This window comes from Stomoxys calcitrans, chromosome 2, assembly GCF_963082655.1.
Source record: "Stomoxys calcitrans chromosome 2, idStoCalc2.1, whole genome shotgun sequence".
NCBI lineage: Eukaryota > Metazoa > Arthropoda > Insecta > Diptera > Muscidae > Stomoxys > Stomoxys calcitrans.
Window position 1 is genome coordinate 199,173,324 of NC_081553.1, and position 26,623 is coordinate 199,199,946.

Consider the following 26,623-nt stretch of genomic DNA (forward strand, 5'->3'; position numbering starts at 1 on the left):
TATATCTAAATCTGAACCGACTTCAAGCAAACTTTTCAGATATTGTGGTAGTCGTCGAGGAAGGTGTTGTACGAAATTTTTGGAAGATTGGTCAATAAATGAGCCTGCAATGGCTCTAGGAGTTAAAATCGGGCTAAATATATATATGAGAGCTATATCTAAATATGATCTGATTTCTATGAAATTCAATAGTAATGTCGAGAGTCATAAAAAAATAATTCCTGTCAAATTTCGAGAGAATCGGTTAACAAATGACTTTTTTATTGCATTATTACTGCAAATCGGACGAACATATTGGGTTGCCCAAAAAGTAATTGCGGATTTTTTAAAAGAAAGTAAATGCATTTTTAATAAAACTTAGAATGAACTTTAATCAAATATACTTTTTTACACTTTTTTTCTAAAGCAAGCTAAAAGTAACAGCTGATAACCGACAGAAGAAAGAATGCAATTACAGAGTCACAAGCTGTGAAAAAATTTGTCAACGCCAACTATATGAAAAATCCGCAATTACTTTTTGGGCAACCCAATATATATGGGAGCTATATCCAAATGTGATCCGATTTTTTCCAATTTCAATAAGCTTCGTCTCTAGGCTGAAAAACATACCAGTACCAAATTTGAAGATGATCGGATGAAAATTGCAACTTGTAGTACACAATGTACACAAATTAACAGGGACAGACGGACAGACAGACGGACGGACAGACAGACAGACGGACATAGCTAAATCGAATCAGAAAGTGATTCTGGATCGATCGGTATACTTATCAATGGATCTATCTCTCTTCCTTTTGGAAGTTACAAACAAATTCACTACATTATAATATCCTGCACCACAGTAGTGGTGGAGGGTATACAAATTTTCAATAGTGGTTTCTATTATTTTCCCATATATGAATCACAAATATTGTAGAAACAAGTAACATCGTGCTAAGTTCGGCTGGGCCGAATCTTGGGAACGCGCCACCATAGATTCTGCTAAACTATGGGAGCTATATATAGTTATAGACTGATTTGGACTGTACTTGTCGCAGTTGTTGGAAGTCATAAAAGAACACTACATGTAAAATTTCAGCCAAATCGGACAAAAATTGCAGTTTTCAGTGGATCAATAACTCAAGTCGAGAGATTGATTTATATCGGAGCCATATCCAAATCTGAACCGATATGACCCATCTGCAATCCCCAACAACCTACATCAATATTAGGTATCTGTGCATAATTTCAAGTGGTTAGCTTTGGGCGTTCGACCGCTATCGTGATTTCGGCCGATGGACAGATGGACATGGCTAGTTCGACCCAATATATCGAGACGATCAAGAATATATACTTTATGAGGTCCTAGATCAATATTTCGAGGTATTACAAACGGAATGACTAGATTAGTATACCCCCATCCTATGGTGGTGAGTTTAAAAAAATCCTCTCATCTATCGTCCTAACGTTCAATACTTACGGAGTATGGACAAATTTTAAATAATTTCAGCAATCATCCTTGATTTCTTTTTCGTTCAATCAACCTCATTTCTTAGGCCAATTATCTCCTAAAATTTATTTTAACTAAAAACAGAATTCAATAACTTATGCAGCAAATACAAACATCTTGACCTTGCACAAAAACTTTCACATGATCCATATATGCTTCTGGTCTTTTTTTTCGCAATATGAAAATCAATACGAATTTATGATAACACTTTTAATAGAATTAAATTATCCCATGTGGAATATTGTACTTTGATTTTAGCGGTTAAATCCACATGATCAAATCATATTTTATGTTCAACGAATATTATACCGTAATGTTTATACAAGGAGACTTAAATAAATAAACGCACAAAACAATATTATTGCAACCACATTGCTATTTGCTTTTTATGAATTTTCCCAAAAATAATTATAAACTACATGCACACATGCCCAAAGGTTAATACACAATAAAAACAAAGTTTTGTTTTACTTGAGGTGTTTCTGAAAATATTTTCATACCAAAGTCATTCATAATATTTAAATATCATAATCGGTGTATGTACAAGTTTTAATAGAGCCAGCTAAAATGCCAAAGAGGTTATCAACACTTTCTCAACATTAATCAAAATAGACCAGAGAGATGTTGATAGATATATAACAATAAAGAATTGTTAAAAATTTTTTGACGTTAAGTCATTTTGCATTTCACCACACATTATCATCATCACTTAACAACATACACACCAAGTTTTTGTAAAAATTAATTTTTAATTATAGTATTAGTTAAATCAAAACAATTTATTTTTATTTACTCTTTTTTATTTAGAGTTTAAAATGTTCACAAGTTTTAGAAGGCAGAAAAACAATATGCCTCGTTTATAATAAGAACAACAAACATTTGTCAGCTATGGTGAGGCCGATATGCAATGTATACTTTGGCACAAGTTTTTTTCAAACAAATTTTAATAGGTAATTATAATATTTTTTATTATTTTAATATTTCTAGATACCTGATATATCAAAGAATATAATACCAATGCTTTGTGTGATATTAGACAGGCAATTCCAAAATGTTCACAAAATTTTGGTTAAAAATGTTTAAAAAAAATAAACATTTTAAATAACATTTGCAGTAAATGAGAATCTCCTAAGTAGCACCAAATGACTGTGGTATAAATGACAAATGGTAACTTTGCTTAAGTCAGTGGAATGAATTCAATAGAATTTCGTTTAAAAGCCTCTAAGCAATGCTGTCCTAAGAGTATGCAGTATGAAATGTTGGAAAGAGATATGTGTTCTCTTTTAATAAAAACGCTTTTGTTGGAGTTGTGGGATGGAGAGACAGAAAGGTCATTTTTATTCCGAAAGCAGGAAACCCCTGCCACACGAAGGCGTCAGATTTTCTTTTTTCCTATTAGTCTGTCATCTTTTATGCTATGGGCCCTAGAGCAGTGGATAGAAACATATCTTTAGGCATAGAACCCTAGAGATCGCCAATCGCGACAATAGCAAGCATATATTGTAGTAATGGCAAGTCCAATGAAATAGTAATTTACGACCTAGTCGGTTAGGTTAGGTTGAAAAGTTAGGGTGCGGATATTACTCCGCCCTTTGCCACTATGGACATACACCTAAGCCAGTAATAGGGCTTGTTGTGTGCTCTAAAAACTATAAAGTAACCTCTAAAAAGAAAATTTTAAGTTAGGAATTTCGTGCTACTTACAAAATCCTTAATTGTTTTTAATACCACTCCCATAAGTTAGCTAATGTCCGGTATTGTGTCTCCACCTAAGTGCCAGTATCTGTAAGACGCGAACGCCGGGCAATGACAAAGGAAATACTCCACTTGCCGCACCGATTTTACATAAGTAAGCTCGTAGTCTTATGTGTCCCCTTATGATGCCAATAGCTACACTGACCCCCTTCTTACTTCCTTTCGGTAATAGCCTCGTCTTCTCACAATTTGGATCCTCCCATAGGATTTTCGCAGTTCCACAATGTTGCATGCGCATTCGTGCCTCTGGTTAACCAAGTTTATTGACGGCCAACGCTGAAGGCCAGAGGACTGGCCCGGCACCCAATGATGGCCCGTTATGGGCCGACACCCAAATGATCCCGATTTTGCCATCCTCAGAGAAGGCGTTAATCTCCTTCTTACTCTGTAAGACTGTTCGTGACATTACCGTCCTGGTTGTCATTGCCCTCATGGCAATTTTTCGGTCCGTAAAGATGTTCACACTCGATGTCCTCGCGTTAGCACCAGACCACTTCACGCAATCCGTGATCGCCCGGATCTCCGCCTGCAGGACCGTATTATGGTCAGGCGGTCTAACACAGATCTCAGTCCCTGGGTTCTCAATGTAGACCCCCAAGCCCACTTTGTCTTCCAGCTTTGATCCATCCGTGTAACATGATCTTCCAGATGGCAGTACTAGGGTTCCGTCAATCCAAGACTGTGACGATGGCAGCAGTGCCTCGTACTTGACTTTAAGGTTCATCTCAGGTATCCGATCGGAAACCTCTTCCCTTCCTTCCAGGTTTCCTATTGTTGCCTCTATTATACGGCGATGGTATGAGTTGCTCCCATCCTCAATCCATTCTCCTATCCTCCCATCGCCTTAAGTCTCATAGCCGCAGTGGCTGCCTCACACTTAATCTGTATGTCAATGGGTCGGATATCTATAGTCTCCAGTGTCCAGTGGTCCTCATCGCTCCGCCTATGCCAAGACAACATGTTCTCTGAACCTGTTGTGTGGTCCTTATGTTGCACTTTTTCTCCAATCAGCAGTCCACCAAACTACAGAGGCTTAAGTATTGGTCTAATCACGCTTCTGTAGAGCCTGTGGACAATCCTCGTATTCAGGCCCCATTTCGAGCCTACGGCCCGTCTACATAGTGTCCAACATCTGTGAGCCTTCTCAGTACGCTCCTAAATGTGACACTTCCAATTCAGTTTCCTGTCCAAGATCACACCTAAGTATTTGACCACATCAGATATCGAAATCGTCTTATTGAGGAAACGTGGTGCCCTAAATTGGGCCACCTTCGTCTTCCTTGTGACAGGCATGTTTCAGTCTTCTCTGGGTTAACATCGAGATCTCTGGGTCTAGCCCAGTCATATGCAAGACCTTTTCGGCCCTTCTACATAGCTCGAACGGATCCTTACCCCTTAGAAGTATTATAACATAGTCTGCATAGCAGACGGGTTCAAATCCCTCCTCAGTCAGCATCCTTAAAAGATTATTTATGATGCTCACCCAAAGGAGAGGTGTTAAAATGCTCCCCTATGGTGTGCCCTGTGCCACTTTCTCCCTTATATTTATGTCATAGGATCCGCAATTTCTACACCTGTTCGTTAGCATATGGTTTATCCAGTCTCAAAGCACCCGGTATGTTGGCCCGTCCAAAAGCCTTCTCGATGTCGATGCATGCCGACAATGTGTACACCTTGGAATCGAAGGATTCTTCTATTCTATTCCCTTATCTTAGGCATGCTGTTTGTATTTGAGCAGTTCGCTGAATCGCTTTACAATTTTTTATCATGGTATCAACAATACCTTCCATGGTTTTGAGTAGAAAGTACGAAAGGTTTTTAGGTCTGTAGGCCTTTAGTGTTGCATAACTTGCCTTGCCGGGCTTGGATATAAACACCACCCTGCCTCTTGCAAGGCTTTCGGAGTATATGCAAGTCCTAGCCACGCTGTGAAAATAGTTTCCAAATGGGGCGCCAGATAGTCGGCCTCCTTTTGCAGTAAAGTCGGAAACATTCCATCAGGTCCGGGTGACTTAAATGGAGCTCCTCAAGGCATAATTGACCATAAATCCAGAAAATAACGGAAGATCGTCCTGTCCGTTGGTTAAAATTACACTTTTGAGTTCAAATTCCCCACTGTGCGGCGGGCCGCTTAGCACCACCACTTGACAGAGAAGTTTTAACATGGCAGGATACCGCACAAATGTAGCCAGCATTTGTAACTTATGCACCAGTTTGGGCAGGTTGTGGTCTACCGTTAAGTCACTCTCGAACCCCGGTAGACGGGATGACAGGATCTCAGTCACTTTTGTCGAAGTAACCGTGACGGATCCGAAGAGATGCGCCAGGTTGTTCAACCGTCAATTTATTGTGCATCCCGAGAGTGACAGGGCAAGGAGAAGAGCCATTCTTGTTTGTGTGTGGTCGCCATTCCATTATATGTGTGATCGCCAGTCGTTTTTGGAATTTAGGGATAAGAATTCGAGACACCGTAGACTGAAACAGGGAGTTCGCCAAGGCGGTGTGATATCAACGGCACAGTTTAACCTCTACCTATTCTCCATTCCGCACTATTAACGTTCTTGGAATCTACTGGGGACTGGAGCGACTGCTGGCGCGACGCATTTTGCGCTAGAGGAGTGCACAGGAGGGACTGCACACCGTCTTTCCGAAAAAGGTTCCCTGGGGTGGGGGTATCCCGCTTTTCCCATGACTTTTGAAAACACGGCTGGATCTAAGTTGGGTGAGAGCGGCGAGGCAGGAGTCTTCACGGATTTCTGAAAGTGTGTAGCGTCTTTCAAGCAAAAGTATTTGTGATACAGGATATACGTGGACAGTCAAGTTGTGCTGAAGGTTCTGTCGACGGGCCATGTGAGGATGAGAAAAACTGTCAGGCTCGCGGACATTCTTCCTTACCCTAATTTTCAAAAATGGGGTACCTAGGGGGCTGCCCTAAATCGGACATATTTACCGACCATGGCAATATGGGACTCAAATGAAAGATATTTGCGAGTTGAATACGAATCTGATATCCAAATCTGGGACCAAGATTCTGGGCGTCCTCCCCTTACCCAAAACACCCCCCAAATAGGTCTCATTTAATGAACATGGCAATATGGGTCTCAAGTAAAGGGTATTTGAGTGTAGAATACGAATCTGATATCCAAATGTGAAACCAAGTGTTTGGAGGGCACCCCTCTCCCAAAATAAACCCCAAAACAGGACAAATTTACGACCATAGCAATATGGGTCTCAAATGAAAGGTCTTTGGGAGTAAAGCACGAATCTGATATCAATATTCAGAAAAAAAATGTATATGGGGCCACCGCACCCCCATAACACAACCTAAATAGGATGTATTTCCTGACAATTGCAAAATGGGGCTCAATTAAGAGGTATTTTAGAGTAGAACTCGAATCTGATAGAGCCAAGTCACAAAATGGCCGCCCCATCCCCCAAAACACCCCAAACCGAACTAAGCAGAAAATTTTTCTGATGTTCACGCCGGGATTTGAACCCAGGTGTTCGGCATCATAGGCGGACATGCTAACCTCTGCACCTCTCGGTGGCCTCCACGTCAGTATTAATGTTCTAAATAAAAATTGGACAAGGGAATCAAGGGTCAGGCGTTAGTGGGTTAACTACAATTTTAGATGTTTACACTTTTATTCAACTTCATTTACAATTAAAATTTTTTCTATTTATAAGATCAATAAAAAAATTTATATCGGTAGGATTTCTATTAATATTTACCTTAATCAACGGCAATTAATTCGTTGATCCTTCCATATATAATATATGGAAATGTGATGTGATCCACAGATTCTAAGGTGTTGATATATGGCCATGCATAAATTATTTACAGTTAATTGGATGTCATTAGGCAATCTTTTCATAATTTTTAAATTTATACTTCTCCAAATCACTTTTGAACATTTAATTAATTAATGAATTCAAAACTGTATAAATTTGTCAAACCCCATTGAGGAGATTCCTGGACTTTTTGTTTGCAAATAGTAAATTAATTTGAATTTTTGAGGTGAAGATTTTGATTCCAGAATTTCAAGTAATTTGTACTTTTTGCAGTAGCATTAATACAAAGAGATTATATATATTTTTTTTAATTTTTGTTTTTATTTTTGTCACTCACATTGATTTTGTCTCACCTTAAAGTTTATGGAAGCAATTATGGCAATGTTTACATTTCGAAAATTTGCGTTTTACATATGCCAATTTTGTTTGGTTCAAAGAAAATAATCGAATGATTGTTTTGTTAATCTGCGATTCTTTATTTGAGTTACATGAATTCGTGAACTTTTAATCACTCTCGTTGACAAGTAGACAAAAACTGCATGGTTGATTAATTTTCATTTTTCTTACACTTTGTTGATATTTTAAATTATGTTGCCATTTTTTTCATTTGTTGTAAATTTTTTTAAGATTCTTATTTGATTTCTTCACACACTTCAATATGATTATACTTCGAAATTCCTTGCAGTTGACAGACCACAGATATGCTGTTTTGAATTGTGGGCTTTTTTTGAATTTTTGGTTATTGTCAGGCCAACGACAATGCAAATGCCCTTAATGCACATTCAAGTACTCGCAATGATTACAATGCTTATATGGGTGTGTGTGGATGTATGTATGTGTGGGTTTTGTTTATCTTCCAGGTGTGAATTATCTAGGCACACTGCACTCTTAAACTTGCACACTTTTATTTATAACTTCATTTCCGACTTCAACATAACCACCATGGTATTTAATAGATGTGTGTGTGTGTGTGTGATATAATGCAACTTTATTACACTCATGCACTCACTCAATTGTTAACACTCTCTCACTATCGCTCTCTCTCTCTCTGTAGTTTGAAAATCGCCAACACTTGTTGCATGCACACTTTTGGAATAAGAATAACGCACATTACTTTTGGGTCATTTCCAGTGATCCACATTTACCGAATGCACACAATTTATTTATAGATTACTTTGTTGTTTTTATTATTTTCCAAAGAACAACAACAACTCGCATAATCAACTTCTTCCTGACTAGGTCGCTAGCATGCAAAAGATCCAAAATGCAGATGCCCTCTGCTTCGAAAACCAGAACTTAAATTTGCGTAAATTTCCTCAATATATGTACACACATATGTATGTATATTGGTGTGACACTCTTTGGTCAAAGAATACGAAGACGATTGAATATTCCGCGTTACGATTAAGTTAGGTCGAACCGGCGGTTTTATTTATTTTGTGGTATTTCAAATCACCAGCAACGACGATGTTCTCACTTCGATATCGCTTTGTGAAATGAAACTTTTCTCAACAGAATCGTAGAGGTTGGTTCAACACTACCAGCTGCTGTTGGTTGCTGTCTGCGTATGTGTGTGTATGTGTGTGTGAGCTGTTACTGTTAGACCAAACAAAAGCTCTCTTCTGTTACCGCCAGCAAAGTATAGTAGCATCACTATGCCAAAACAGAGAAACACGAAGTGATAACAGTGATAAAAGCTCAGTTACAGGGATAAACAAATGTTATTAACATGTCTATCAGAAGAAGTGATGACTAGAAATACACGAGTGTATGTATGTGTATTTTCACCCACATAATCCATAGTTAGACTGGGATATTATCATTGAAGCGTATACATGTGGCCTTTTGTTAATGGGTACAAAACCATGCAACCTGTTGCTTTTTTGAAGTATTCTCTGTACATGTGGGGAAAATTTAAACAACTCTAATTTATTAACCACGCTTGCCAACAAGAATTAACCGAATGCAGCTTATACATGGTCAAAACTTAAATGATCCTTGAAACTATAGTTTGTGCAAGTAGCTAATTATAAATAAAATATAAATTATCCTAGAAACTACAGTTTGTAAAAGTGGATTAGCATTTCATGATAATGTACGAGGCGGCAAAATAAATTCACTACAACACTATAGCTAGACTAAACGAGATATTGGTCCCGAAAACTCTTATACAAGTAAAATTTTCAGAGAGATCAGGCAATAAATCCGCTTTTTATGGGAATAAGACCCTTCATTTTTGGGTCAGTTGTCGGGAGGCTTCAAATAAATTTCAGCGAAATCGGGTAATAAATAAAGCTTTTATGGGTTTCAGACCCTTAATCAGCAGATCGGTCTATATGACAGCTGTATCCAAATATAGTCCGACTTGTACCAAATTTAGGGCAGATGACGGGAGGCTTAAAGCAACTCCCTTTCAAATTTCAGGTAATAAATAAAGGATTTGTGGGATTCAGACCCTTTATCGGAAAATCGGTCTATATGGCAGCTATATCTGAACCATATTTGAATCGGCTGTCGGGGTGCTTAAAAGAATTTAAAAAATGCAAATTTTACCCATGAACATTCCATTAAGCAACAGGCGCAAACTTCTCCGAGTCCGAACGGCGTCCCGCAGTGCGACACCTCTTTGGAGAGTAGTTATACATGACATAGTACCTCACATATGTTGCCAGCTTTGATAATTTTTCAGATAGTCTCGCCAGAATTCGAACCCAGGCGTTCAGTGGACATGCTAACCTCTGCGCCACGGTTTCAAATTTCAGCGAAATCGGATAATAAATGCAGCTTTTATGGGCTTCAGACCCTTTATCGGCAGATTGGTCTATATGGCAGCTATATCTAATTATAGTCCGCTCTGAATCTTATTTAGGTCAGATTTCGGGAGACTTAAAATAACCCACCGTTTCAAATTTCAGCGAAATCGGTTAAAAATAAAGCTGTGATGGGCTTCAGACACTTTATCGGCAGATCGGTCTATTTGGCAGCAATATCTAAATATAGTCCGTTTTGATCCATATTTAGGTCAGATGTCGGGAGGCTTAAAATAACCCACTGTTTAAAATTTCAGTGAAATCGTTGAAAAAATAAAGCTTTTATGGGCATCAGACCCTTTATTAGCAGGTCGGTGCATATGGCAGCTTTATCTAAACATAGTTCGGGAGATTGGTGGGTATGGGAGCTATATCAGGTTACAGACTGATTTGGATCGTACTTAGCACAGTGGTTGAAAGTCATAACGGAACACCACAAGCAAAATTTCAGCCAAATCGGACAAAAATTGCGGCTTGCTTATATGGGAGCTATATCAAGTTATATACCATTCTTGGCACAGTTGTAGAATGTCATAACAGAATACTTTGTGAAAATTTTTAGCCAAATTGAATGAATGTTGCGGCTTCCGAAGGCTCAAGAAGTCAAATCGGGAGATCGGTATATGTGGGAGCTATATCAGGTTATACACCGATTTGGACCGTACTCAGCACAGTTGTTGAAAGTCATAACCGAACACTATAAGCAAAATTTCAACCAAATCGGACAAAAATTGCGGTTTATAAGGGTTCAAGAAGTCAAATCGGGAGACCGGTTTGTATGGAAGCTAAATCAGGCTATTGACCGTATTTGGCACAGTTGTTAAAAGTAATAACAGAACACTTCGTGCAAAATTGTAGCAAAATCCGATAAGAATTACGGCTTGTAAGGTTTTAACTGGAGGCCACCGTAGCGCAGAGATTAGCATGTCCGTCTATGACGCTGAACGCCTGGGTTCGAATCCAGGCGAGGCCATCAGAAAAAATTTTCAGCGGAGGTTTTCCCCTCCTAATGCTGGCAACATTTGTGAGGTACTACGTCATGCAAAAACTTTTCTCCAAAGAGGTGTCGCACTGGGGAACGCCGTTCGGACTCGGCTTTAAAAAGGAGGCCCCTTATCATTGAGCTTAAAACTTGAATCGGACTGCACTCATTGATATGTGAGAAGTTTGCCCCATGAACATTCCACCTTAGTGGATTTTGTATTTGTATTAAGGGTTTAACTAGGAATGAGAAAGCAGACTATTTCGCAGTGAAGGCCAGAGAACAGTCATCAATAAACTTGGTTAACCCGAAGCCTTTCGGGTCGACGCAGTCCGCGTTAAGTGCATAGGCGACGAATGCACATGCAACCCTGTGGAATAGCGAAACGGTCGCTGGCGAAAATCCTATGGGGAGACCCAGATCGTGAGAAGACGAGGCTACTACTGAAAGGAAGTAAGAAGGAGGTCAGAATTTCTCTCGGTATCATAACGGGACATATAGGACTACGAGCTCACTTAAGTTAAATCGGTGCGGCAAATGATAGTGTGTGTAGGGCATGCGGGGAAGATGATGAGACTTTGGAGCATTTCCTTTTTAATTGCCCGGCTTTAGCGGCTAAAAGACATCGGCACTTAGTTTGGGACACAATACCAGACATTAACCATGGAAAACAATTAAGAATTTGTAAGTAGCATGGAATTTCTAACTAAGATTTTCTTTTTCGAGGTTGATTTTTAGTATTTAGAGCGCACAACAATCCGACTACAGGTATGTCCATATTGGCATGAGGCGGATTAATATCTGCACCCTCTTTTCAACCTAACCTGAGGAAGTAATACAAAGTTTAACTATTGTTTTATGGTCAAATGAGTCCCTTCCTGGACTAATATTTAATAATCTTAGCGGCTAATATTTTCCATAATAAAATTGGAGTATTTTTATCCATTTCACAGTTGCAGAAGGATTTTAAGAATTTTTCGATATCGAATCACACTGTGAGGTCCGATTTTAAAAAATGGATTCAGATTTAGATGTACATAGCTCCCATATAAATGTTACTCCCGATTTTCATTTTAGAGGCTTTTGCAAACGCATTTATCAACATATCTTCTCAAAATTTTGCAGAGCGATTCGCTGGGTCTCCCACAATATATACGGATTTTGGTGAAAATTCTATGTTCAAATTTAAGCAAGTTTTAATTTCGACGAAATAGTGGGTATCAAAGGTCGTCTTTGTCCTTCTTTTTATACCCTCCACCATAAGATGGGGGGTATACTACTTCGTCATTCTGTTTGTAACTACTCGAAATATTCGTCTGAGACCCCATAAAGTATATATATTCTTGATCGTTGCGACATTTTATATCGATCTAGCCATGTCCGTCCGTCTGTCTGTCGAACGCACGCTAACTTCCGAAGGAGTAAATCTAGCCGCTTGAAATTTTGCACAAATACTTCTCATTAGTGTAGGTCGATTGGTATTGTAAATGGGCCATATCGGTCCATGTTTTGATATAGCTGCCATACAAACCGATCTTGGGTCTTGACTTCTTGAGCCTCTAGAGTGCGCAATTCTTATCTGATTTAAAAGACGTGTTTTACTATTATATCCAACAACAGTGCCAAGTATGGTTCCAATCGGTTCAAAGCTGATATAGCTGCCATATAAACCGATCTAGGGTCTTGACTTCTTGAGCCTCTAGCGTGCGCAATTCTTATCCGATCAGAATGAAATTTTGCACGACGTGGTTTGTTATGATATTCAACAACTGTGCCAAGTATGGTTGAAATCGGTCCATAACCTGATATAGCTGCCATATAAACCGATCTTGGGTCTTGACTTCTTGACCCTCTAGAGGGCGCAATTCTTATCCGATTGGAATGGAATTTCGCACGACGTGTTTTGTTATGATACCCAACAACTGTGCCAAGTATAGTTGAAATCGGTCCATAACCTGATATAGCTGCCATATAAACAGATCTGGGGATTTGACTTCTTGAGCTTCTAGAGGGCGCAATTCCTATCCGATTTGGCTGAAATTTTGCATGACGTACTTTATTCTTATTTTCAACAACTGTGTCAAATAAGGTTCAAATCGGTTCATAACCTGATATAGCTGCCATATTAACCGATCTGGGATCTTGACTTCTTGACCCCTAGAGGTCGCAATTATTATCCGATATGCCTGAAATTTTGTACGACGGATCCTCTCATGACCATCAACAAACGTGTTTATTATGGTCTGAATCGGTCTATAGCCCGATACATATCCCATATAAATCGTTCTCTCTATTTTACTTCGTGAGCCCCAATGGGCGCAATTCTTATACGAATTGGCTGAAATTTTACACAGGTCTCCAACATATAATTTAATTGTGGTCCGAACCGGACCATATCTTGATATCGTTTAAATAGCAGAGCAGCTCTTTTTTTATATAATTTTTTGCCTAAGATTCGGCCCGGCCGAACTTAGCACGCTTTTACATGTTATTTTCTTTCATTGCGACAACAAGAATCTGAGCAAAATGTCAAGCGACATTTGCATTATTCGTTTACACGCAATCGTGATCTCCACAGAAATATGAACAGAGTGACGTCAAACAGATCAAAAATCTTAGAATATGCTTTATGAAGTCTTAGATCAATTATTCAAGGTATTACAAATGAAATGAAACGACCATATTGGTATACCTCCATACTATGGTGGAGGGTTTAAAAAAATAATTCTCAAATACAAGTTCGCTTTCAAAAAACCTAACTGGTTTTATTTTCTTTGTTAAAGTTGGTTTTTGTTTGAAGATGTTACCTATGCGATTGATATGCCACAATTAGGGAATTGGTTTAGTGAGTGCTAAATATAGCTCACTATTGGTGATTTTAAAGCTTTGTTTAAAGTGTTGTAAAATTCAAAAGGGAATCCCCTTTTCCAATATGCATTGACGTATTTTTCAACAAATAAAAACACAACAATGGGCCAAATTGAAACCGTGCTCATTTTAATTAAAGTCAAGTGGGTGTTGGGAGTAGAACGGCAAAGCGTAAGGGAATGGTTTCTGCTAGGGAGGTTTTAATTAATACCTGATTTAATTGAAGCATCATAACATCATCAGGCAGACATGTTTTTTATTGCTTGAAATTCGAGCTCATAAAGGTTTATGACATTTTGGGACTGCCAAAAAAATCATACTGTTATTTCTTTTGCTACATCTAGAAATATTGAAAGTTCAGTTAAGACCTAAAATAACATCACACAGTGGTAAAATATGCAGTAATGTGTGAACAATTCTATAACTTTTAAACTTAAAATACGTGAAAAGACTAAAAATAGTAAGGCAATATCTAAGCCATCACTTACAGTTTGCTAGATATAGACTGTTTAATTTTAAAATAAATGTATGATGGCGGACGCCTGGGTTCAAATCCCTGCGTGCACTTCAGAAAAAATGTGAGCTTTAAACGGTCTTCACTCATTGAGAAGAATATCCCCTGTTGCTTAATGGAATGTTCATGGGAATTATTTTTATTTCCGTTAAACACAAGGCCACCGTAGCGCAGAGATTAGCATGTCCGCCTATGACGCTGAACGCCTGGGTTTAAATCCTGGCGAGACCAACATAAAATTTTCAGCGGTGGTTATCCCCACCTAATGCTGGCTACATTTGTGAGGTACTATGCCATGTAAAAACTTCTCGGACTCGGCTATAAAAAGGGGGCCCCTATCATTGAGCTTAAACTTGAATCGGACTGCACTCATTGATATGTGAGAAGTTTGCCCCTGTTCCTTAATAGAATGTTCATGGGCCAAATTTGCAAATTTGCTGTGATGCAATTTTTGAAGCATATACAACATATTATGAAGAATTTGTAGATCCTTATGTTGTAATGAATTGATTGTCAATTCCGGTGATTCCACTAACTGCCTCAACATATTCAAAAAATCTCCTACGTTGAACAATTTTCGTTCTTTAAGCTCCGTATCCGTGCTTGGGACAGTCTACTTTTAGTAGATGTTGTTTAAAAAGGCAACCTGTATTGCTCATTGCTGATAGAGCATTTTCTTTGCCTTTAGTTGATATATTTTCATCGAAGATTTCCTCTTCTTTTGGTAGGATAGACTCCAATTATTGCAAGAACTTCATACACCATCCTTGCTCTAATACTAAGAATACTACAGGCCAACAGGTACAGGTGTAAGGACGCCGAGGATCTCCTATCGCAAATAGTTGCAGAACAACGTGCCGACATCATAGTTATAAGCGAGCAATATTGCGAAACAAAACAAGGGTCCTGACTTGAGGATCTCACGAAGACAGCTGTTGTCTGGATTCCATACCGCAAAGGTATCTCACCTAAAAACAGCCCAAATGGAACCGGTTACACCTGGGTGCAACTAGATTACTTCACGTTGCTTAACTGCTATCTCAGTATCGATGCCTTCGACGAAAAACTTGATGAGATCGAAGGCGGGCCTTATATAGTAGCTGGCGATTGGAGGAAGACGCGTTCTAAACATGGTCTCATGAACTGACATTCTCATTGGAAACAGTGGAACCTTCAGGCGACCCATTCTGTTATCTTCCCAACAGCGATAATGGAAGGAAGAACAATGGAAATATAGTCCACAGACACTTCTCTCGTCACAACCGAAAAGAAGATGCAGTTTATAAGGAGTCTACAGACAAAATAAGCCCGTTTACGATAGAAGAGCTAAAGAATGAAGACTACAGCCTCCAAAGCAGAAAAGCCCCCGATTTCGACGGAATACTGACCGAGGTCATCAGCCAGATAGCTAAAAACTGAACGGAATTTCTTCTTTTCGAATGTTAAACCGGTTCCTACTTTAAGGTGTTTTTCCACGTATGGAAGAGAGGGCAAGGCATACACGCCACTCTGTATGCTGAATACGGCCGGTCAGCTTTTGGAGAGACTTATAAAACTACAGCAACACCATCATTGAGGGAGATGAACTCTCAATGAGACAAAATGGCTTTCGGGCAGGAAAGTCCACAATCGGAGCTCTCAGAGAAGTGTTGGAGATGGTAGAGGCGGCTAGTCAAAGGAACCACTACTCTAGGCCAATTGTCCTCTTGATGATCTGACGTCCTCCAAGCTCTCATTTCATGCTCATGTTGACCGTGACTGCGCCTCAAATGGTCCATCCGTTTAGTCCAATCTCGGCATACACTTTCCAACATTTCGATCGTATCTCTACGAATAAGTGCTTCAATGTTGTCTTCCAATGAGCTCCAACATAGGCCCACAAAAATAATCTTAAGGCGATAAATCGCAAGTTTTAGTCAGCCAATTGACCGGTCCCGAACGTGAAATAAAATGTTAACCGAACTCACCTCTCAATAAGTCCATTGTCACGCGTGCTGTGTGGCATGTAGCACCGTCTTGTTGAAACCACATATCATGCATTCTGGATGCATTGATAGCCCATTAACACTGGCCGATACAGCTGCGATATTTTCTTCAATTTACACGCTACTTAAGTGTGTTGGTTGTTCAATGTCTTACAATTTACATTTTGTACGAAATTAAGTCACAATAGCCCGAATAGCCGCTTCAGGGAGATGTTACTCCTAACGAAAAAAATTTTCCCAGTGGAAGTGGATAAACGCATAGCCGACATACTGGTGAAGACCAAGAGATCCGTCAAATATCTAAGGATCTGGCTGAATACAAAGCGGACCTTTTCCGTGCAAATCCTCCTCTATGGGGGCGAACTATGGCGCCAGAAACTGCAGATAGTATGCCGAGTGAAATCCCTGCTCTCTGTACAGAGGACGATGGTTCTTAGGGTCTTTTCATCCTACCGTACAGTGGCGGTTTCCCCAGCCCTTGTGATAACCAGAATGGTTCCGACAGACCTACAGGTTATGGAGCGCGATAAGCTCTACACCGCGAGGTGCAACATCCAGAGAGGACAGGGTGGGATACAAACGGATCATACCCGGGCCATAGGCGAGAAGACTATCGAGAGTTGGCAACAAAGGTGGACGAATGAGAATCGAGCCAGGTGGTAGCGACGACTTATACCCAATGAACGGATGTGGAGAGAAAGGAACCACGGCGATATTAACTATTACGTTACGCGGATGTTGACAAGTCATGGTTACTTCCGGAAATATCTACACAGAACAGGCAAATGCTCTTTTAGCTAGTGTATTTGTGGTGACCTAGAGGTTGCAAACGATGTGGAACACATATTCTTCCACTGCGAGTGCTGGGTCAAAAGACGTTGGCAAAAGTCTAGAGGATGGTTGAAGCCAGTAAGAACTGGGAGGTATCGAAAGCCAACTTATGGCCCTTGAAACATCCACAATTAATATTTTTGGGAAGTCTTCTAACCAAAGACGAAACTCGTCCCATAGTGGTTGGCGATCTATGGCTTTCCTTTTCCATTGTAAAAACCTTCAATAATTAAACCCATCTCAAGGCAGAGGTCTGTGCCATTGCAGTGGCTGCAAGAAAAATTCCGCCCTCGAAACTCAGAATTTATGTGGACAATATGGCGGCGCTCAAGGTCTTAGGGTCGAGATGCATGCCGGATTGTTTTGAATCATTTCGAGGCAGAAGTCTGTGTCATTGCAGTAGGCACAAGAGAAATTCTGGTAAGTGGCTTACCGCCCTCGAAACTCAGAATTTATGTGGACAGTATGGCGGAGCTCAAGGCCTTAGGGTCGAGGATGGTGAGGTCGAGATGCGTGGCGGATTATTTGGAATCCCTGAATAGACTCCGGACCCACGATGTGACATGGGTTCCTGGGCATGAGGGGATTCCAGGAAATGAGAGGGCGGATGAGTGCGCCTGGAGGGGTTCGTCTGTGCCGGGCGGTCCAGTCATTGGTCTTGCCTACGTGCCTTTTGTCGAGCTAATAAACACAGTAGATGGGATGGCCAGGGCGGTGGAGGGGTGGGACTCGGTTGATGGTTGCCGGGCTGCGAAGACGCTATGGCCAGTCATCGACCAGGGGAGGACGAGGGTGTTGCTGGCGTTCGATAAGAGATCGATGAGTACCTTGACAGGGGTCATAACCGGACACTGTGCTATAGGCCGCTTGGCGGCGAGCATGGGGATACCGCACAATGACTACTGTAGCAGTTGCCTCCAAGAGGATGAGAATGAGACTGTTGAGCACTTGCTGTGTTCCTGTCCGAATCCGCAGAGACGTAGGCTCTCCTTTCTTCTGTGATCTGGGTGAACTTGTGAACGTACCTCTGGTATATCTGCTGATGTTTGTTGAGGGAACAGGATGGTTCCGATGGGAGGTGTCACAAGCGTGGGGACGGGCGTTTCTTCACCCCCCGCTCGTGTTCTCCACTCCTCCTGTCTTTCCTTTCCTCCTCTTTTATTCCTGTATAACCTCTAGTGCGAGGTCTCACATCTTCTTTCTCTACCCTTTCTCTCTCTAGGATACCACAAAGTGCCAAACTAGCCTCCGAGTGAACTCACCTTTGATGGTCATCCCATTCAACCTAACCTAACCTAAACTCATCTCGAAAGAGAAACAAACGAAAAATTGTGAAATAAAATTATTTATCAACCTTGTATTAGTAACGTTCTTACATCGTAGACACGTTTTCGCACCATATTCGATATAATTACGGAAAGTACGGACCCTTGAAGTCTCCATACCTAATATGTTTCAAAAGTATTCTAACAAAATACGAAACGCGTGCACTAGTGTTTGGTATGTTGTGATCTCTGGCTTTCCTTTTCCATTGCACAAGTCTTCGATCATTAAGCTCGTCTCAAAAGAGAAACAAATGAGAATTGTGATGAGATACGTCGAACAAGTACTGCGCAGGAGCTGGACGCAGGGGCGTAGAGAATGCGGAGGTCTGAACGCTGACACAACAAAGATAATATGGATAATCACCAGATATGGGGTCGACCTCGAAGTAATGCGAAAGAGGTTCCAAGGAGGTTTAATCCCCAGAGGTGACACGGGTTGGGTTTTCAGTCGGTACCGTTGGAAGCAGCGCAGACCGGCATAAGGCGGAAGACGTACTAGTCACATGCGTAAAGTATATTCCTTTCCAGAGCAGCAAACAAAAAACTTGGTCTAATGATGGCATTCCATATTCTTATTTCTCTCCGTTTGTAAAATCGCAATCGCCTAAATGACCGGAGTTCTTTTCTTCAACTCTCTTTGCGAATCGGAGAAGACAATATTCGGATTTTTCATGTCAGTTCGTTTACGACTTTTCCGTTAACCATGCTCAAATTGAACTCTTAGTTACATTCAATATATATGCAAGTTCCTTCTATAATTTTCAGCTCTGTGATTAAAATTTTGGCTTATTTAATCTTCAATGTCATTCACTGTAGTACTAATAAGTTTTGTTGAAACTAAAACATTCCGGGAACATTATTTTATTTACTTTATTAACATTTTATACTGCTCTCTCTCTCATCAATAGTCCAAAAGTCGTGAACTTTCATATCTAGTTTCTAGCTTTTTTGACTGTATGCCTTTTTTACTTTTTTTCTCTTGATTTTTATATCAATCACGTCACTCATCCTCGTTTCTTCTCCACCACAAGCATTCGTTTCTAACTTCATAATTATTTTCGATTGTGACAAAGTGTTTGTTTAACAAATGTTTTGGTTGCTTTATTAAATAGAATTTATCACACTCACCGGGTGTTGGGATTATTCGATGGATTGGGTGCTTGACAAGATGATGGTGCGTTTTTGTCTATTCTATCCCACCAAGAGATAAACAATACAAATGATGTTGTGCTCCACCCTCCCCTGCATTATGTGTCATTTTACGAATTGATAATTGCGTCTCATCTAATTTACAATTGGATGTTAATTTAATTTATTAAAGAAAATGTTAATGTTTGATCTGTATCATTGACAAAACAAAGAAAAGAATGAGACCCGCCAAGAAAGACGCTGAATACGGAGAGGAAAAGAGTTTCATTGCTTTCCACGTATGTATATGGGGACGATGATATAATCAAAGAAATGGCATAACTTATGATTTATTTTGAAAATATTCCATTTGGGCTGGTGGGAAATTATGGGGAATAGGGCAATAATTTTAGGTTTTCAATAGATTCCACCACCAAACAGAGAATACAAATCGAAAACTTTTTAAACGAACAAAGATTCTTATGTTGGGTAAAATCTGAAGTGTTTTCCTATAAGTGTACAATGCTGTGGGTTTCTACACTCATCGAAAAAAGCCTGTTGATAATAGCAAACTCTGTCTGCTGATAGTTTGCAGTTCATTTTACTGCTGTTATAACATAAAGGTGTGCAATTTAAGAACAACAGGCTGACTGTATAAAAGTCTGTTGTTTGCTAAAAATAGCTGCTGGTCAATTTAGGAAAAGATTGTTACAAGGAGAGTAACTTTGAATAAAATCAAAGAGGAAAAAAATTAAAAGAAATTACCTGATCGCATCCAGAGTGGGGTGCAAAACAAAAGAACATACAAGCAATTAATGCTATCTGTATTGTGTTTCATAGGAGTATATTACAACAAAACCGCTTATTATATATCAAACAACAGCATCCACCAGCAACACGGCGTTTTGTCACTTGTTTTGTATCTACTACACGTGACAAAACGTTGTTGTTGCAGTCCAATGACGTGAAGCTGTTGTTGATGTACTTACTATCAGTATTTATTGGTTGCCCAAAAAGTAATTGCGGATTTTTTAAAAGAAAGTAAATTCATTTTTAATAAAACTTAGAATGAACTTTAATCAAATATATAATTGCCATTTTGTTCGATAACCTTTTGCCATCTTCTTGGCAAATTTAGTATTCCACGCTCATAGAACTTCTGGCCTTTATGTGCAAAAAACTGAATCAAGTGCGATTTTATGGCCTCATCATTGCCGAAAGTTTTACCATTTAAGGAGTTCTGCAAAGATCGAAATAAATGGTAGTCTGATGGTGCAAGGTCAGGGCTATATGGTGGATGCATCAAAAGTTCCCAGCCAAGCTCACTCAGTTTTTGGCGAGTGACCAAAGATGTGTGCGGTCTAGCGTTGTCCTGGTGGAATATGACACCTTTACGATTGACAAATTCTCAATTTGTCCAATTGTTGACAGTAAACATCCGAATTAATCGTTTGGTTCCTTGGAAGCAGCTCAAAATATACCACACCCTTCCAATCCATAACCTTCTTTTGGTGGGTATCAGCCTTTGAAGTGGTTTGAGCTGGTTCACCATGCTAGGACCATGATCGTTTTCAACTAACGTTGTTGTAAACAATCCATTTTTCATCTCCAGTTATGATTCGTTTTAAAAATGGATCGAATTCATTTCGTTTAAGGTGTATATCACAAGCGTTGATTCGGTTTGTTAAATGAATTTCCTTCAATACATGTGGTACCCAAATAACAAGCTTTTTCACCAGTCCAAGACTTTTTATGTGATAATTAATGGTCGATTTTGGTATATTTAACTTCTCTCCTATCTTACGCTCAGTTACATGACTCGATTAATGCTTTGATTTGGTCATCATCAACTTCATTTTGCCGACCTGAACGTGGCTCATCTTTAAGTGAAAAATCTCCAGAGAAATTTGCGAAACCAATTTTGACACTGTCTTCCTTTTAAGGCTTTATCACCATACACTTCTCGTAACTTTTTAGCAACCTGCTCCGCGTGTGTTCCTTTACGAAAATAATAAAGTAAAATATAACGAAAATGCTCCTTTGTGAGCTCCATATTAAAATTGACGCCAAACAAACAAATGTAAACAAAATTTCGCGCACTTTTTTTCTAAAGCAAGCTAAAAGTAACAGCTGATAACTGACAGAAGAAAGAATGCAATTACAGAGTCACAAGCTGTGAAAAAATTTCTCAACGCCGACAATATGAAAAATCCGCAATTACTGTTTGGGCAACCCAATACATCAAACATCAACATCCACCAGCAACACGACGTTTTGTCACTTGTTGTGTATCTACAACACGTGACAAAACGTTGTTGTTGCAGTCCAGTGGCGAGAAAAGGTTGTTGATGTACTTACTATCAGTATTTTATAATAAGGAAGAGACACATGATGTTGTTGCCGTTAGTGCACTGCACTCATACATGCACAGGTAGTCCAAAAAAGAAATAAACGTTGGCACAGGCAGATTTAAGAATGTAGGCAAATAGGGACATCCCAGTTGATGTTTTTGCACACATAGTCCAAAAATAGAATAAATGTTGACACAGGCATTATTTAAAGAATTCTCAAGAATCATTCTCCGGGTATATCAGTCTGAGATATTAACCAGCAGGCAGTCTCAGTGGATGATTACATTCGGTGGTGAGTATAAAATTCCGTTTACAACACACCCAACAAAGTTTTTTATTACTGGCCTATGCAAACACTAAGACGATCTAGCCATTTTGGTTCATCTGTCTGTTGAAATCACGTTACATTCTTCAAAAATAAGCAGGTTTAGTTCAAAAATGGGCTATATCGGCCTAAATCTTGATATAGTCCCCATAAAGACCCATCTCCCGATTTAGGGTCTTAGACTCATAAAAGCGGCACTTCTATACCGATTTAGTTGAAATTAGGCACAGTGATTTGTATAATGTCCCTCAATATTCGTGCCAAATATATTCCAGCTCGGCCTATAGTTGGATATAGCTCCTATATATCTCCCGACGAAAGGTCTTAGGCCCACACAAGCCACAATTATTAGTCGATTTTGCTGAAATTTGGCAATATGCACGGTGAGTTTTATCTAGATCGAATTATATGTTAATATAGCCCCCATATAGGCCGATCTCTTGGTCTTAGGCTAACAAAAGTCGAATTCATTACCCAAAGGTCGCTATATTCGTGCCGACTATGGCCTAGATCGTACTATATCTGCATACAGCCCTCATATAGATCGATCCTTAGATTTAAAACATTAATTGTGTTCCCGCTCTCAAAACAAGTGAAAGCGTGTTAAGTTCGGCTGGGCCTAATCTTGGTTACCCACCACCATGGATTCCGCTAAAAATGAACCCTTTTTAACTGAGTTTGTATTTGAATTATTTTGGTCTCAAGAAGTCATATCGGGATATCGGTACTTAGAGGGCCTTTATCACCATATGGACCGATTCGGATAAAACTTGGCACTGATGTTGTAAGTCATAAGATAGGGTTTTAGGCCAAATTTCAGCCAAATCAAGTCAATGGGGCTATATCTGTTTATAGACCTATTCGGATCATACTTGGTATGGATGTTGGAAATCATAACACAAGTTTATTTATTCAAATTTCAGCCAAATCAGATGAAAATTGAGGCTTCTAAGGGCTCAAGAAATAAAATCCGGGGATCAGTTTATATGGAGGCTATATCGGTTTATTGATCGATTTGGATCATTCTTGACATGGATGTTGGAAATCATAACACAAGTTATTTTTTCAAATTTCAGCCAGATCGGATGAAAATTGAGGCTTCTAAGGGCTCAAGAAATCAAATCCGGGGATCAGTTTATATGGGGGCTATATCTGTTTATAGATCGATTTGGATCATACTTGACATGGATGTTGGAAGTCGTAACTCAAGTCTTTGTTCCAAATTTTAGCCAAATCGAATTAAAATTGAGGCTCCTAGGGGCTCAAGAAGTCAAATCCTGAGATCGGCTTATAGACCGATTTGTATCATACTTGGCATGGATGTTGGAAGTCATAACTCAAGTTTTTGTTTCAAATTTTAGCCAAATTGGATGAAAATTGGCTCCTAGGGTCTCAAGAATTCAAATCGGGGGATCGGTTTGTATGGTGGCTATATCCAAATCTGAACCCATATGGCCCATTTGCAATCCCCAACGAACTACATCAATAAGAAGTATATGCGCAAACATTTTAAGCGGCTACCTTTACGCGTTTGAAATCGGATATTAAATGCTGCTCTAATGGGTCTTTAACCATAAAAACAAATTGAAAACAAGTAAAAAGAATTAGCCTTCAAACGTGTAGAGCTTTGGATACCAACAACATATCCCCAAAATCCGGTAAAAATGCACCACTTATACCACAATAGCAGTTAAATATATCAGAATATGGTCCTATAAGTCCTATTCTCGTAGAGTTTTAAGTTGGGGACATTTCGCCCCGAATGCGGAAATCAAATTCGTTTCATTGAAGCGCAGAGGTAAGCAAGTCCTCCAATGATGCAAACTGCGTGAATTCAAATCCTGGCGAAAACAAAGGACAAATGTTAAGTGGTGATAAGCCCCTCCATAGATTAGTGATATTTGTGAGGTACTATGCCATGCATAGAAGTTATGCAAAAGGGAGGTCCTTATATTTGAATCGGACAGGACTGTGAGAACTTGGGCCCTGATCTTTAATCAAATGTGTTTGGGCTAATTTTTGCTCTACTCCCTTATACCTTTCTTTGGACTCCTATATTGTAATGGGTAAAAAATATATCCGGTTTAGGGTGTATTTTGGGTGTGACACTTGAACCTTAAAATAAATATAACCTTCGCGCTGTACTCTCAAATACTCGTTATATGAGTCCCATATTACCATAGTAGGTAAAAAAAATCCTGTTTAATTTTTGGCCCATATTCTCGTGATTGGCCTATATATCCATCTGACGGGCAGTGCTTTTTGGGAGTGGGATGATACCTTAGACATTACGCCCAAATATGAATGTCAATTTCTTGCTCTATTCCTAAATACCTTTCATTTAAGCCTAAAGTTGCCATGGGGTTGGAATTGGCACTCCGCCACTTTGCCCTAAAAATAGGTATTCAATTCGTTTTTTTACTTCTATAGCCCTTTCATTTGAGCCCCATATTGATATGTTCGGGAAATAGGTGATTTGGGACTTACCCACAAATACTTGGCCCCACAACTGTATTCCTCTTCCACTCGCAAATAACTTCCATTTGAGTCCCCTACTTGCTTTCATTTGACTCTCATATAGCCACGATCAGCTAATATGCCCATTTGGGGGGATTTTGTGGGGGTGGGAAAATCACCCATAACATGGACTAAATTTTTTCGCCTTCCGAATACCTTTCATTTGAGTTCATTTGACATGAACATCCAATATGTCTGTTTGGGAGAGTTTTGGGGTTGGGGCGGCCCGCTGGGTGCTTAGACTCAAATTTTAATACCGTATTCGTATTCTACTCTCCAATACCTTACATCTGATACCCATATTGTTCCGATCGGTCCACTTTTGATTTTGGGTGGTGGTTTTGGGATAAGAATGAGGGTGCGCCCCTCACCATTATCGAAAAATTCTATAGCCTATGTTTCCTTCCAGACAAACCTGCACAATCTGTAAAAACTTCGAGAAAATCGGTTTTTTTGTTTTTGAGTCTATACGAAACACACGAACAAACCGAGTCCCATTTGAGTTCATTTGACATGAACGTCCAATATGTCTGTTTGGGATAGTTTTGGGGTTGGGGCGGCCCGCTGGGTGCTTAGACTCAAATTTTAATATCGTATTCGTATTCTACTCTCCAATACCTTACATCTGATACCCATATTGTTCCGATCAGTCCACTTTTGATTTTGGCTGGTGGTTTTGGGATACGAAGGAGGGTGCGCCCCTCTACCATTATCGAAAAATTCCATAGCCTATGTTTCCTTCCAGACCAACCTACACAATCTGTAAAAACTTCGAGAAAATCGGTTCTCTTGTTTTTGAGTCTATACGAAACACACGAACAAACCGAGTCCCATATAGTCGTGATTGACTAGTATGCTCCTTTGGGGCGTTTTTTGCTGGGTGTGGTGACCCCCTATACTTCGATCTGATTTTGTATGACAAATTCGAAATCTATTCACGAATATCTTTCATTTGAGTCCCATATTGAAACGCACGTTAAATTTGTCTGTTGGAGGTGTTTTGGGGTTAGAGCGACATCCTGGGTACTTGGACCCAATTTTTAATACCTTATTCGTGTTCTACCCTTCAAAACCTTTCATTTGAGTCCCATATTGCCCCTATCGGTGCACTTTTATTTTTGGGTGATACTTTTGGGGTAAGGGGGAGGGTCCGCCCCCCTTCCTATATGAAAAAATATATAGCCTATTGTTCCTTCCAGACCATTCCCCACGATCTGTGAAAATTTTAAGAAATCGGTTCAGCCGTTTTAGAGTCTAAATGGAACAAACAAATTTACAAACCCACAACAAACAAACCGACAAACACACAAACACAAATTGATTTTCATATAAGAAGAAGAAGATTTCGATTATAAACGAATTGGCAAAATGGAAATGCTCCCATCCTTCGAAGAAAATGTTATAAATATTTTGTCAGTTTGTTGATTAAACTAATCTGCACACTTATGTAAACTTACCCATTACAATTCGAGCTCCATTATTTATTGATTTATTCTTATGAGAGAAGGATTTTGTTCATAATATACAAAAATTTTACTTTATGTTCTTTTTCTTGCTCAATTTGCGACATTTTTGCGAATGTTAGCCAAGCTGTCATTTTTATTAGTTTTCTTTGGTTAAGATCTCTCATCTTTCAACTCTCTCTCTCTCTTTCACTCTCTTTGCACAAAAACAAAACAACATTGCCAACGGATACACACACACAGCACAAACGCGAAAACCGCAGCCCAGCATAATGCATGGACTTTTGCCGATTCTTTTTTTGCAAATTGCAATGCATTTTTAATAAATTTGCAAATAAATCTCTTAAAAAATTAATGGACTTCATTTTTCCTTTGACTTCTAACATTTTTAAGTGTAAGTTTTAATCACTTTCCTAGTTTTTAACACTTATCAATTAAAATCTTTTATAAGGGCCTAATTTTGCGTGCAACCGATTGAAGTATTTCGA

At 39.4% G+C, this 26,623-nt stretch overlaps 1 protein-coding gene across 5 annotated transcripts in view; it reads right to left on the minus strand.

Moving 5' to 3' along the window:
* Positions 1 to 26,403, minus strand: part of LOC106082845 (lutropin-choriogonadotropic hormone receptor) — a 178,418-nt gene extending 152,015 nt beyond the window's left edge. For 3 of the 5 annotated variants that reach the window (XM_013245577.2, XM_013245578.2, XM_013245575.2), the window contains exon 1: positions 6,977 to 8,507. The gene's annotated coding sequence lies outside the window, so the exon portion shown is untranslated. Of the gene's footprint in view, positions 1 to 6,976; positions 8,508 to 26,129 lie in introns of those variants that run through there. The other 2 variants (XM_059362421.1, XM_013245576.2) reach the window with 1 other exon arrangement.
* Positions 26,404 to 26,623: the final 220 nt, after the last annotated feature.